The sequence below is a fragment of the Nymphaea colorata genome, chromosome 10 (genome assembly GCF_008831285.2).
Source record: "Nymphaea colorata isolate Beijing-Zhang1983 chromosome 10, ASM883128v2, whole genome shotgun sequence".
Lineage (NCBI taxonomy): Eukaryota > Viridiplantae > Streptophyta > Magnoliopsida > Nymphaeales > Nymphaeaceae > Nymphaea > Nymphaea colorata.
Genome location: NC_045147.1, coordinates 21061383 through 21074167, shown reverse-complemented (window position 1 = coordinate 21074167; position 12785 = coordinate 21061383). Strand labels below are relative to the sequence as shown.

Here is a 12785-nt window from a genome sequence, read left to right as displayed (position 1 = left end):
CACCTTGGTTGAACAGGTATTTGGCAGTTAGGTGGTATTGCAGACTTGAAAGCTAGAGATTAAATTGTGACGCCGAGATTGCAAGGTTCGGCATTTTCAAGTGGATTGTCACTGGCCTTTTATCATTTTCCAGATATCCTTTCCGTGTTCTGCATGGGTTCTTGCAGTTGCACAGGCCATTAAATTTTCGGAGTTGAGGTTAGGATCAATCCTTGAGCATGAGGGATACCTTGCAATTCCACGTGCTTTTCTGAAAAGCATTACTCCGTAACCCTATTATAGTTGTACCGCTCTTCCTCAGGTTAATAGATTTGGGTTTTTGGTTAATCCACAATGCATATGTCACACTTTCCTTTCACCAATGATATCTGCTCAATTCTTCCTTGAAGACGACTGGGCTTTCAAAGTTCAAATATAAGCTAAGCTGTTCTTATATGGTGCAGGTTGCTTATCCTCTTCCACACCGTGTTTGGTCTGCTGCTTTGGCAGATCTGAAACACACTCCCTCCTCAAATAGCTTCAGTTTCAGTTTCAGTGCTAATAGACTTAATGATTTCATGATTTCACAAAGTAGAATATTAATAATGCTGACCCACAGGTGATCCTAATGCAGCCCAGCAAATTACCTTTATATCTTCACTTAGAATGTGATGTAAAGGTTCGGTCAAAGACTAAATAATTGGATCTCCAATGAGTAAAAAGATAAAAGACAAGAAAGAGAGCAGTAGTAGGGGCATGGTGGTCAACATGGGCAAAATGTGATGGCTGATGAACTTGCAGTAAATAGTTTGGCAGAAGGCTTGTGCCTGAAGCTATTTCTCGGTGGCAAGGGAGACTCACTGGTCATTGGGATGCACATTGCCTAGTTGACGCAATCCATTGATGGTTGAAACCCGTGAAGAAGTCCATGGACCAGGTGACAGATTGTTGGGCCGCCTGTGAATGGAAGGTGAGTGGTTTATTATATCAGGATCAGTAGCATGGATTTATTTTGAAATAATAGATTTGATGTTCACTTGCACCTCGAGCATGACTTTTTTATTTTTTGCTGTATTATAGCAGACTGCCTAGTAAAGAATGCTTGTGACACAGGACTATGGACATGCCTTAGAATGCCCAATTTAACCAATAGGCATACATACATCATGAATACCCAAGCATACATACATTATGAATCCCCAAATTATGCTGGAGGTTTTATTGCTTGAACTGTTTTACCATTCTAAAAAGGACCAATGCATTCCTGCTTGATGTTGTTGGCCGCATCTTTGAGAGGTACGCTTTGTTCATGGGTTCAGGAGATCAATTCATGCTCTTAAGAATGCTAGCAGAATTAGTCAATTGGTAGACAAGGGGCCTCAGAAGTGTCAATTTTGAATACAACATTAATTTTGAATACAACATGCATGTGTGGTATTGTCCTTTTTGGTTTATTCTGTAGAAAACGAACGGGACAACAAAGCTGGAGGTAGGAACTGGAAGTCTGGAACTATATTGGTGCGCTAGATGAATGGTTGAAGGTGCTTTCTCTCTCTCTTTTATGATACTCATTAGTGGGTTTAGGATGTGGGCAATTGTAGAGCCATGTTAAATTTTCAATCATCGTACATCGCCCTCCTCCTCATCCTAATTCTTCGGGCACTTTAGTCACAGCAACAAGTTCAACAGTCTCCCATCGTACATCGCCCTCCTCCTCATCCTAATTCTTCGGGCACTTTAGTCACAGCAACAAGTTCAACAGTCTCCCAGGGGGATATAGAGAAAACATACCCCTACTTGAAGACGCCTAAGGAGGTATTTCACTTAGCTGGATCTCTGGAGATGAGCCCTAACTGCCAGGGAATTTTAGTTTGCCAAAGGGTTTCCCTTTCTGTAGTGCATTTGGAAGAACCGAAAATTAGATGGTTTAAGTAGTTTGTCTCTTGACCAAGGTGGCAGCAGTCTAGATTTGGCCCTTCAACTTAGATTATAATATTGAACAACCACAATTGTAGGGGACGTACCTGATGAAAATGAAATTCACATTGAAGTACAGGCAGCTAAGGCATTGTTGTTGGATTGCAGCTAAGCCACAGTTGTTGGCCTTTTCAACCGGACAGAGTTAGGAGTCTTTTTCGGAAATTCTTTGGTGTTGCTTATGACAAAATACAGAAGCTGCTGGGCGTTTAACTGTCAAAAGTGTTTGGCATTGGGTATAAAATTGTATGAGATCCCCAAGAGACTGATCTAGTAGTGCTTATATATATATATATATATATATATATATATTATATATATATATATGGTCGAAGCACACCACAAACATTGAGAGTCTGGCGAGGGAGAACACTAATTGGGAATTAGGGCTGAGCGTGCGTAGCAGTGGCTACAACTGGTAGTGGCTAACAACTGGTATCAGAGCATACCAGAGCAGTGTTGATCGAATCCAGCCCTCGCGAGTTTTGGGCTATAGCTCTGGTGGCAGCTCTTCCTCGTCTAGGAGTGTTATGAGAGGTTGTGCCGTCCTCGTCTAGGAGTGTTATGAGAGGTTGTGCCGCCGGAAAGTATGACATATTTTTTAGGAGTAAGAGGGAGGCGTCTTCACAGTCAGGAGTCGAGATGGTTCTTTTCATCCGTTGAAAGAGGGAGGCATCTTACAGGTTCTAAGGGACTCATTTTCACCAACGACGGCCCCAGGGAAGCTAAGGATTACAGTCGCTGGATGCTAAGGATTACAGTCGCTGCTTATAGAAACTCCCTATCGGGCATGGATAGGTTTGAAGGATTGGTTAATGCTTTGTTAATTGTAGAGAAGCCAAAGGAGGATGTTCACACTATGGGGTTTAGAAAGGTCTGCTTATAGAAACTCCCTATGGGGCATGGATAGGTTTGAAGGATTGGTTGATAATGCTTTGTTAATTGTAGAGAAGCCAAAGGAGGGATGTTATGGGGTTTAGAAAGGTCACTTGTCTCCGACTAACTAGTGGTCTCCGACTAACTAGTGGTGCAAGGCTGCAGCCGGCCTAGTGAGTGGGAGTCCTACCGAAGCATCTCTTGATGTTGGCAAGTTAATGTGAGAGTTGCAAGCCGAGTCGAGTCTTTTTTCTTTTCTTGGAAGGAGGCGATTGTGATTGCCTTTCCATTCAGAGTGTCTACAAGTTCAAAAAAAGGGTGGTGGGTGGACTATTAGATGAGCAAGAACAAGATCGGTGCACTACTTGTTGTAGGTATACAGAGAGGGGTGGTGGGTCGACTATTAGATGAGCAAGAACAAGCAAAGTGGAGAGCTCCAGTTAGATGGCTTGCAACTATGCAATCGAGTTAGTACTTCTGCAAAAACTAAACTAGGGGACTCGATGTCATTGAGGGCGGGATCGATGTCATTGATGTCATTGAGGGCGGGAACGGAGCAGCAAGTTTGGAGAAGATGGGTAATCAACAGCTAGCTAGAACTATGCGAGACAAAGTAGTTCCAATGGGGCAGGCTGAACTCTCTAAAGATGCTACCATTGGGTATCATTTTTCTAAAACATGATTGTGGGTAGAGAAAAAAAAAGACGGGAGAGTCACATCCCTGCTAGTAGTGTTGCATCAATATACCCCAAGCTTTAAGCTTTTAGGGGGGGTGCACCTTAAGATCTTTGCAGCTGTCATGGTAGCTTGAACAGGCAATAGGATAGGCATTGTTGATCAAAGGGAAACAAGTTTAGAATGATCCAGGCAGAATTGGAGAGTGGAGAGGGGGCATGTAGGTGACCGAATGGTTACAAGCATTGTATCTATCGAAAGGTGAACGAGACGGAAGGGGAACGAGACTGAAGCCTATAATAAATCCGAAAAGAAATGAATGATGCATTCTCTGTCATAGTAGGATCACATGTTCCTAGGAGTACTAAGCAGATAGAGGGGCATATATCAGGCATTTTCAAACCTTTAAAGATAAGTGAAGAGATTGCTGAGCCTTCAAGAATGATTAGCACCTTTCTTAATCTCCCGAGGCACACCTTGTTGATGACCCATTTCCAACCAGTCACAGCAAACTCTCTGACGAGCACTTTGAAGTTAATTTCAAGGTTAGACTAACATTGATTGAAATTGCCAGAAAATTTAAGAAATATCGATGTTATATTCTGGCAGGTGTCGCCCCAGTGGAACTACCTTTTACAAAGATAGTTCTTCTTGGTGCCGGCTGTCGAAGTTGTAGAGAGGGGAAAAGATTTTTCCATATTGCATATTCATTCCTGTGGGCTGGGCCGCACTATGATGTGCTACCCTGGTCACATTGCTTGAGAAGATCTACAAAACAAACACAAGAAGTCAATGCATTGTGGGGGCCGGGACTGCATCTCTTGGCTCAATGGAAGGCTCTTCTCGTACAACAACCATTTTTCTTACACGAGAAAGTGTTTTTTAGGCATTGGGTATAAAATTGGATAGGATCCCCAGTCTAGTGGTGCCCAAAAGAATTTTCTTTAAAAATATATCTCTTTAAGAAAATTGAGCTCAGTTGTATAATCACATTTTGTTAGGTATTTAACTTGAAAATTTTGGGAAATTACGGGTGACAATGAAGGGTTTAAACCCCAACGCTGATGAAGGCAATTTGAACTCCAGGCATCTTTTCCTAGATTCGGCTGTTGTTTTGATTGCCACCAGTCCTCCCCCAAAAAAGGTTCCTACTCATTGCTAAGTTTGTTCAGGTGGGATTTTGGATTTTATGGCAGCTCATGGCAAACCGTCTCATATCTTTTCGCGGTTGGGTACTCTTGATTCAACAGTTATTGTGAATCTATATAACAGTACCTTATTTACATAATCAGGTAGGAGTCCAGCTCATAATTATATAAAACTGGCCATGAAAGTAGAAACAGAATTCTAGAATTTTGGAAAAATACAAGCAAGCTATTGAACAGCCAAAGAAGCTAGTAGAGAAGTTTGCATTATTGTGTCTTTGGCTGTTCAACAGCTTGCTTGCATTTCTTTAGTTTCATTTGAAAGTACATGTGACAAAATAATTACAGATAAGAACAACCAACGGAAACAGAAAAACTTAGCGATGTAGCAACTGTAAAATTATTTATTGTAAAGCCAATTATAGTGTGCAATATTTTATAACTTTCTAAAAAAAAAAAAAGGAATGACAAGCAAATGGAATATTATCAACCGTCAGAACCGCAAGGCGCCATCAAGATGCATACCTCAGTACTGTGTGGCCCAAGAAACATAGCCTACTAGATCAACTTCATCACTTAAGTTCATAATAGCGGTACAAACCTAGGAGAATGAAAGGAATGACATTTTTGAGTACACATCCCACAACCCATACCTCCAAACAAACAACAAACAACCTGTGACAGATCACATGATTATATATATATATATGTTAGATTAATCTAAAAATATATTTCCATATTCCAATGGTAAACATGACAATAGCAGGACTGAAATATATAAACTTAACCCATTGAATGTAATGTGAAAATCATAACTCACCTTAAAAACAAGTTTCTTTTGCCGCTGTTTTATGCCATTTCTTACATTTAAAAAGACCTTTTAGATTTTTTTAAAATTGAACAGTTGTTTACTATTTTGATGGGAAGCCCTAACGACCGAATAAAATTCAAATTAAAATAAAAAACAAAAAATCCCTGCCCATTATACGTGACAATACCCAAAACGCTCGTTGTGGCAAATCGAATTTCTTTTTTCCTGCCCATTAAACCTGAGTTGAAGAATATGTCCGTTGCACGATTTTCCATAATCATATTTCCAGAAATTTGGGATCAGCTTTCCTGTTCGATGAAAAAGCCCGTTAGGGCTGGCATGGTGAGCATCGGCTTCTGCCGCAGCCGCCGTCCTCCTCCTTGCAGCTTCAATTCATCGCAGCTCCCTCCTCTAGCCCTGCAGCTTCGTGGGTGAGCGGAACGGCGTCGGCGGTAAACAGTTTTCGTCTGGCGACATCTGGTCCGTGTGCCGGCTGCCGTGAAGGTCTTCAAAGCTCGTCCGGAAGCCCGCTTCAAAAGGGACTGGTTAAGAAGGCACTGGAGTTCTCCGTGTTCTGCGAAGCTTTTGTTCCTCCCATCGTCTTCTCAGCCAACGAAAAGCTTTCAGATTTTCACCAACTGCAGGTTCCCCTCTCTCTCTCTCTCTCTCTCCTGCGATGAATTTGATTGATTGTGTTCTGTCTCGCTATTTCCTTGTCCTGTTTCTCCTTTCTTACCTTGTTCTGGTTGGATAGATTTGAGCGACCTTTTCCTCGCTCTCATCTTCGAAGTTGAGGGTCTTCTTTTCCTGCCTCTAGTTGCTGATCATTTTAATCCATGGGCATCCGTTTTTTTTTTGTTTGGCGAGGTTGAGATTCCCTGATTTCCTTTGTTCTTTTTTTTTTTTTTTGCATGGTCGTGTTTTTTAAGGGCTTTTATTTTTTTCTGACCCGAGAATGGTGTTTTTCCTTTTCTGGCGACCGTTACGGGCTTACACTTTGTTCCAGGAATGGAACCCCACAAGGTTTTGTTTTAATAGAATTTGGCAGAAGAACATGGTTTGGCAGTGTCTCAGACATGAGGGGATAAGCCGTGTTTTTCCATGCTTCAAGCACTGTTACAAGGCCGATTCCTAAATCGCAAACGCAGGCTGTTTTATGGTGAAATTGAGTAATTTTATGAGAAATTTTCACATTGAAGGTGTGGTTAGGAGCTTGGCAGCACACTTGATACGTTTTCTTGTTTCAGGTTCTGTTTTACGTTCTCACGGTCTTCAAACTCTGATAGTGCCGTGTAGCTGGAAGTTTGTCTCTGTATTAGAAGTGGTGTTGCATTTTTTTATGTGATATAAATGAGGGGGTCTGACTAACAGGATTTGTTTACATGCTCATCTTTTGAAACATCACCTCGACAGTAGTTTCGGTTACATTCTTCACTTCAGTAAGGTCTGAGTCGTAACTGCTGTTTTCTAATACCTTCCTGTTAGTGTATTTCTGCTACTGAGAAGACCACTTCAATGCTCGACAAGGATAAGCTTGCAGACTGCTCTTATGCTAGATCTTTCATATGTGTGTATATGTAGATCTTGTGTTTGCCATTGTAAGGAAGCTTTTTCCCCAACTTTTGTTGTGATCCAATTATAATTTTCATTCTTTATTTTCTTGGTGACTTGGCATTAGTGCCTTTCATTGAGTTTCATTGTAGGTTTACATGTCACTATTGTGACTCACATTTTTATGGTATTAGAGATCTCTGATTGTGGATACAACTTTTTTGTTGGTTCATAAATGTGGTGTTCACCAACTATTGGTGAAATTATTGAAGCTAAAAGTTGTCGATGGGCCAAACTTTTGTGCAATCTAAACCTAGTCGTTTGTTTAGGGAGAGAATGTGCTTTACCCAATTGTTTGAAACTTCCAATTAGTTGAGGACTTGACATGGATGAGAACCCTTCACCCTGAAACCAACATTTTGTTTTGAATACCCTACTTTTATAGGAGAGCTGATGTAGTTCATTCTTCTACCCAACAAATCCATCTGGTTTCATAGACACTCCTCTCTTTAGGCAGACGAGAGTTTCTACTTCTAGGTGATATACCATTTGATGTCAAGAAGATTTTTAAAAGTGAAAATTTTTAATTTTACCAAAAAACATTTTGAAAATATTTTCTCACATAATGATATACCTTCAGCTTATTCTTAATACCTCCTTGAGTAGAAGGAAAAAATTTCAAGTTTTTGTTGTCAATCATTAGAAGAGGAAATCTTCAAAGATCTTGGATATGAGCAGTGAAGAAAAATTCAATGAAACTGAGAAAGTCAAGATTATGAAGGGCTATTGACTTAAGTGATCAAGCGTCTGCAAGGATTTATCAGGAAAATATCTTAGGAGAGAAGCCATAATGCCTTTTAAAATATTGGCAGGTAGCAAAATGAGAGTTGAGAGATGGGCTCGGGGCTTGTGTGGTCGTTCCTCTGGGTCAGTAATCGAGAGTACCGGGTAGGCATAAAGGTGATTTATGTCTATACCGCGAAGATGAAGACTTATGAACTTTTGACATGTTGAAAACCCGCAAGGTGAAACGGGTTGGATACATGAAAAAAACTACACATAACCACTAAAGTGGTGGAGCTCCGTAGTAGCCTTTGGGGTGGTGAGGGATTCCCTCAAAGGTGAAGGTCGGCCTAAAGAAAAAAATCAAAAGCAAAAAAAAAAAAAGAAAGGGCAAAAAGCCTATTGCAAAAAAAAAAGAAAAAGAAAAACAAAAAAAGTGGCTGCCAAGATATGAATGGCATGAAGGCTGAACTCCTAGGAATTGAATGTGACAGTCTTTTGTGGATGCACGAGTCTTGAGTCAATAGCCATTCCTCTTTTTGACTTTCTAAGATGTTGAGGATGATTATTTTATGTTCATATTTTGAAAATTTAAAGATTTTCCTTTCTAGAGATTCAACAACATTGATGCGAAATGAATCCTACTGCTTGTACAATATTGATGGTAAATGAAGGACATATCATTTGCACAATGAGCACTCAAGCTTATGATTTAAATCGATGATTAATGTGTTGTTTCAAATTAAAAACTTGACATCTTTTGTTATGTTTCCTAGCTTCTTGGACCAGTGAGGAACTGCCAACTCCTCTTTGTTCTTGAAAGATGTCATTTTCTTATTACCAAAACGGCTACCCGGCAAACCTATTCCATTCATATCGAGTGTAATGAATTTCCTATCGTGTGTTTGCAGTGTTAGCTGGGCAATGACTTGCATAAAGATAGGTAAACAGTTGTTTGTTTGCGTTTTTTGTTTATTGGCTTGTCATAATTTGGTAGGAAACCAACTCTATGCCTGTACATTTGAGAGCTTGAAAACCACACCCAAAACACCAGAAATCTCCTCTGTTGTTGTAAACTTCTATTTCCAAAATTGTGGATGTTTAGGTGACTTCAACCTTTGACAATTGATTTGTTTTGCTTCCCAAGACCAGTTATCCCTTGGGTTTAGCTTATTTGATTGCAGGGAATCTGATTTGACCCAGTGGTTGCAAATTTATATTGAAATGAAGAATTTTTGCTGTAAATTCATGAGAAAATTACATATATCTGCAGAAATTAGATTGCTTGCAGCAACCTGACAAGTTTCTAGTAATCAATTAGTCTGTCTTTTACCTGAATTTGTGATCTCAGTTCTGCTAGTGTATGCATGAGACAACTTAAGTCAGAGTCATGTACACTTAAAGCAGTCTTTCAAATTTGTTGATATTCAGTTGCCGTTTACCATAGTCCAATTAGTTTAGAGAGTACAGACTCTATAATTAAAGCGTTTATCAGTTTATCTTAGAGCTCTTACATTTTTTCCCAAGTCTCATTCATTTGTTTCCAAGTTGGTGATCAAAAGAAACTTTTGAAGAAATTAAAGGGCGGATGCATCCAGAGAATCTTGCATTTTTGGTCTATCTTCGTACATGTTTGGCGTCTAGAGAATTGTGCATTTTTGAGTCCGTTTTAGTATCTGTTTGTTCCCCATATTTGATATGGACTTGCCACTTATTGGAAAATTTAAAATTTGGTGTACGGTTTTCTCTGGTTTTTATCAAGAATATCATTTTAAAGAGATTTAACATAAAAACCACACCAAATTTTTGTCGACATTGCCAGGGCTTGGAGACTTGTAGCCATTAGTGGAAATCTTTGTACACTTTGTACTATTGCCTTGTTTGTTGATTTGGTTTTTCCTTTTTCATTTGTTTTTGTGTGCGTGTGGGTGAGAGAGATTTTATATCTGGTAGTTAATAAGCATAGGGTTCAACTTAGTTAATGAATGTAGGAATATTTCTCCATTTTCTTGGTGTGTTTTTGTTCCAACTTTTTTGGCTTGAGTTGTTGAATTATTGAGCTTAGAGTGCAAGGAGGAGAGATTAGACAGGTAGGGATAGAGTAGAAGTCTACTTGTGTTTGATGGTTTAATTCAGTGTTTATTTCTTGATTTTATTGTGGCTCAGCAGTGATGGTTTGGGCGGCTCTTTTTTCCTTAGAATTAGTATGATCGTTTTGCAGTTACAGTGGGGCTATATGTTGATGGGGCGTCAAGAATATTTTCAAGCCAGCTTCAGTGTATAGTAGTCAACTTTGCGCCCTAACTGAATTTGACATGTTTACCCTAAGCCAAGGCCACCTTTGTTGAACAGGTATTTGGCAGTTAGGTGGTATTGCAGACTTGAAAGCTAGAGACTAAATTGTGACGGTGAGCTTGCAAGGTTAGGCATCTTCAAGTGGATTGTCACTGGCCTTTTATCAGTTTCCAGATATCCTTTCCTTGTTCTGCATGGGTTCTTGCAGTTGCACAGGCCATTAAATTTTCGGAGTTGAGATTAGGATCTAGACAACAAGGCACAAGAAAATCCTTGAGCATTAGGGATACCTTGCAATTTTACGTGCTTTTCTGAAAAGCATTACTCAGTAACCCTATTATAGTTGTACTGCTCTTCCTCAGGTTAATAGATTTGGGTTTTTGGTTAATCCACAATGCATATGTCACACTTTCGTTTCACCAATGATATCTGCTCAATTGTTCCTTGAAGACTGGGCTTTCAAAGTTCAAATATAAGCTAAGCTGTTCTTATATGGTGCAGGTTGCTTATCCTCTTCCACACCGTGTTTGGTCTGCTGCTTTGGCAGATCTGAAACACACTCCCTCCTCAAATAGCTTCAGTTTCAGTTTCAGTGCTAATAGACTTAATGATTTCATGATTTCACATAGTCGAATACTAATAATGCTGACCCACAGGTGATCCTAATGCAGCCCAGCAAATTACCTTTATATCTTCACTTAGAATGTGATATAAAGGTTTGTTCAAAGTGTAAATAATTGGATCTCCAATGAGTAAAAAGATAAGGACAAGAAAGAGAGCAGTAGTACGGGCATGGTGGTGTTCTACATCTTATGGTGCTCTGTAGCAACATGGGCAAAATGTGATGGCTGATAAACTTGCAGTAAATAGTTTGGCAGAAGGCTTGTGCCTGGGAAGGTGAGCAAGCTGTTTCTCGGCGGCAAGGGAGACTTACTGGTCATTGGGATGCACATTACCTAGTTGACGCAACCCGTGAAGAAGTCCATCGACCAGGTGACAGATTGTAGGGCGTCCTGTGAATGGAAGGTCAGTGGTTTATTATATCAGGATCAGTAGCATGGTTTTATTTTGAAATAATAGATTTGATGTTCAGTTGCACCTCCAGCATGACTTTTTTATTTTTTGCTGTATTATAGCAGAGTGCCTAGTAAAGAATGCTTGTGACACAGGACTATGGACATGCCTTGGAATGCCCAATTTAACCAATAGGCATACATACATCATGAATATCCAAGCATGCATACATTATGAATCCCCAAATTATGCTGGAGGTTTTCACATTGAAGTACAGGCAAGCCACAGTTGTGGTTGGCCTTTTAAACGGGACAGAGTTAGGAGTCTTTTTGGGAAATTCTTTGGTGTTGCTTATGACAAAATACAGAAGCTGCTGGGCGTTTAATCCCCAAGAGACTGATCTAGTAGTGTTTATATATATATGGTTGAAGGACCTCAATGGAAACCACCACAAACATTGATAGTCTGGCGAGGGAGAACCCTAATTGGGGATTAGGGCTGAGCATGCGTAGTAGTGGCTAACAACTGGTATCATAGCATACCAGGGCAGTGTTGATCGATTCCAGCCGAAAGGTAGCCGGATGTCTCAGTTGATCATCCACGTGCCGCTTCAGCCATAATATGAAATTCCTCATGGCTATTTGCTACTGCAAATTGGGACTGAGCTGTATGGCCATGCCCTCGCGAGTTTTGGGCTATGGCTCCTGTGGCAGCTCTTCCTCTTCCACTTGAATTTCATCAGGTACGTCCCCTACAATTGTGGTTGTTCAATATTATAATCTAAGGGCCAAATCTAACCATTACAGCATCAATAGACTGCTGCCACCTTGGTCAAGAGAGAAACTACTTAAAACATCTAATTTTCGGTTCTTCCAAATGCACTACAGTTTGGCAAACTAAAATTCCCTGGCAGTTATGCTCAGCTCCAAAGATCCTGCTAAGTGAAATACCTCCTTAGGCGTCTTAATGTAGGGTATGTTTTCCAGTATGGCTAAGAGATGTAGTTGGCTGAAGATTTTAGAAGGCTAGACAATGGCAATTGGTGGTTTGGTGTAGTTTCAGGGAGTGTTGGAAGTCGACTGCAATTCCCCGGATGGGCCCCAGGTGCTGCCAAACCGTAGCATACAAGTCAAGCAACAATGTAAAACCTTCCATCACCTAGAGATTAGTATCGTAGATCAGTGCCTCAGTGACCAAGTGACCAGATGACTGAAGTTAAAGAGAGATTAGGCCTATTTAATGGAGGGGAAGATGAGCACAATGGCTTCTTTTCTGCTGTTGAGCCGCACTCGTATGTGACTGACCTTGCGAAGGAATTCACCACAAAGAAGCAAGCAACAGACACAGGATTGCCAAGTTAGTACTTAGTACTTCCAGCAACAAAAACTAGGGGACTCAATGTCATGCAGAGCAGGAATGGAGCAGCAAGTTTGGAGAAGATGGGTAATCAACTGCTTGTTTTCCAATGGGGCAGGCTGAACTCTCTAAAGTTGCTACCATTGGCTACCATTTTTCTAAAACGTGCTTGTGGGTAGATAAAAAGACTTAGGCAGAATTGGAGAGGGGGCATGTAGGTGACTGAATTGTTAGTATTGTTGGAACGGGAATTGTTAGTATCTGTCGAAAGGGGAACCAGACTGACAAATCCGAAAAGAAATGATGCATTCTATGTGATAGTA

The 12785-nt window shown here is 40.4% G+C and overlaps 1 long non-coding RNA gene across 1 annotated transcript; it reads left to right on the top strand.

The window, feature by feature from the left end:
- The first annotated feature begins 202 nt into the window (after positions 1-202).
- LOC126410429 (uncharacterized) lies at positions 203-12325 on the top strand. The gene is made up of 3 exons (XR_007574391.1): positions 203-949; positions 5879-6107; positions 10150-12325. It is a non-coding gene; the product is annotated as an uncharacterized LOC126410429 (long non-coding RNA).
- Positions 12326-12785: the final 460 nt, after the last annotated feature.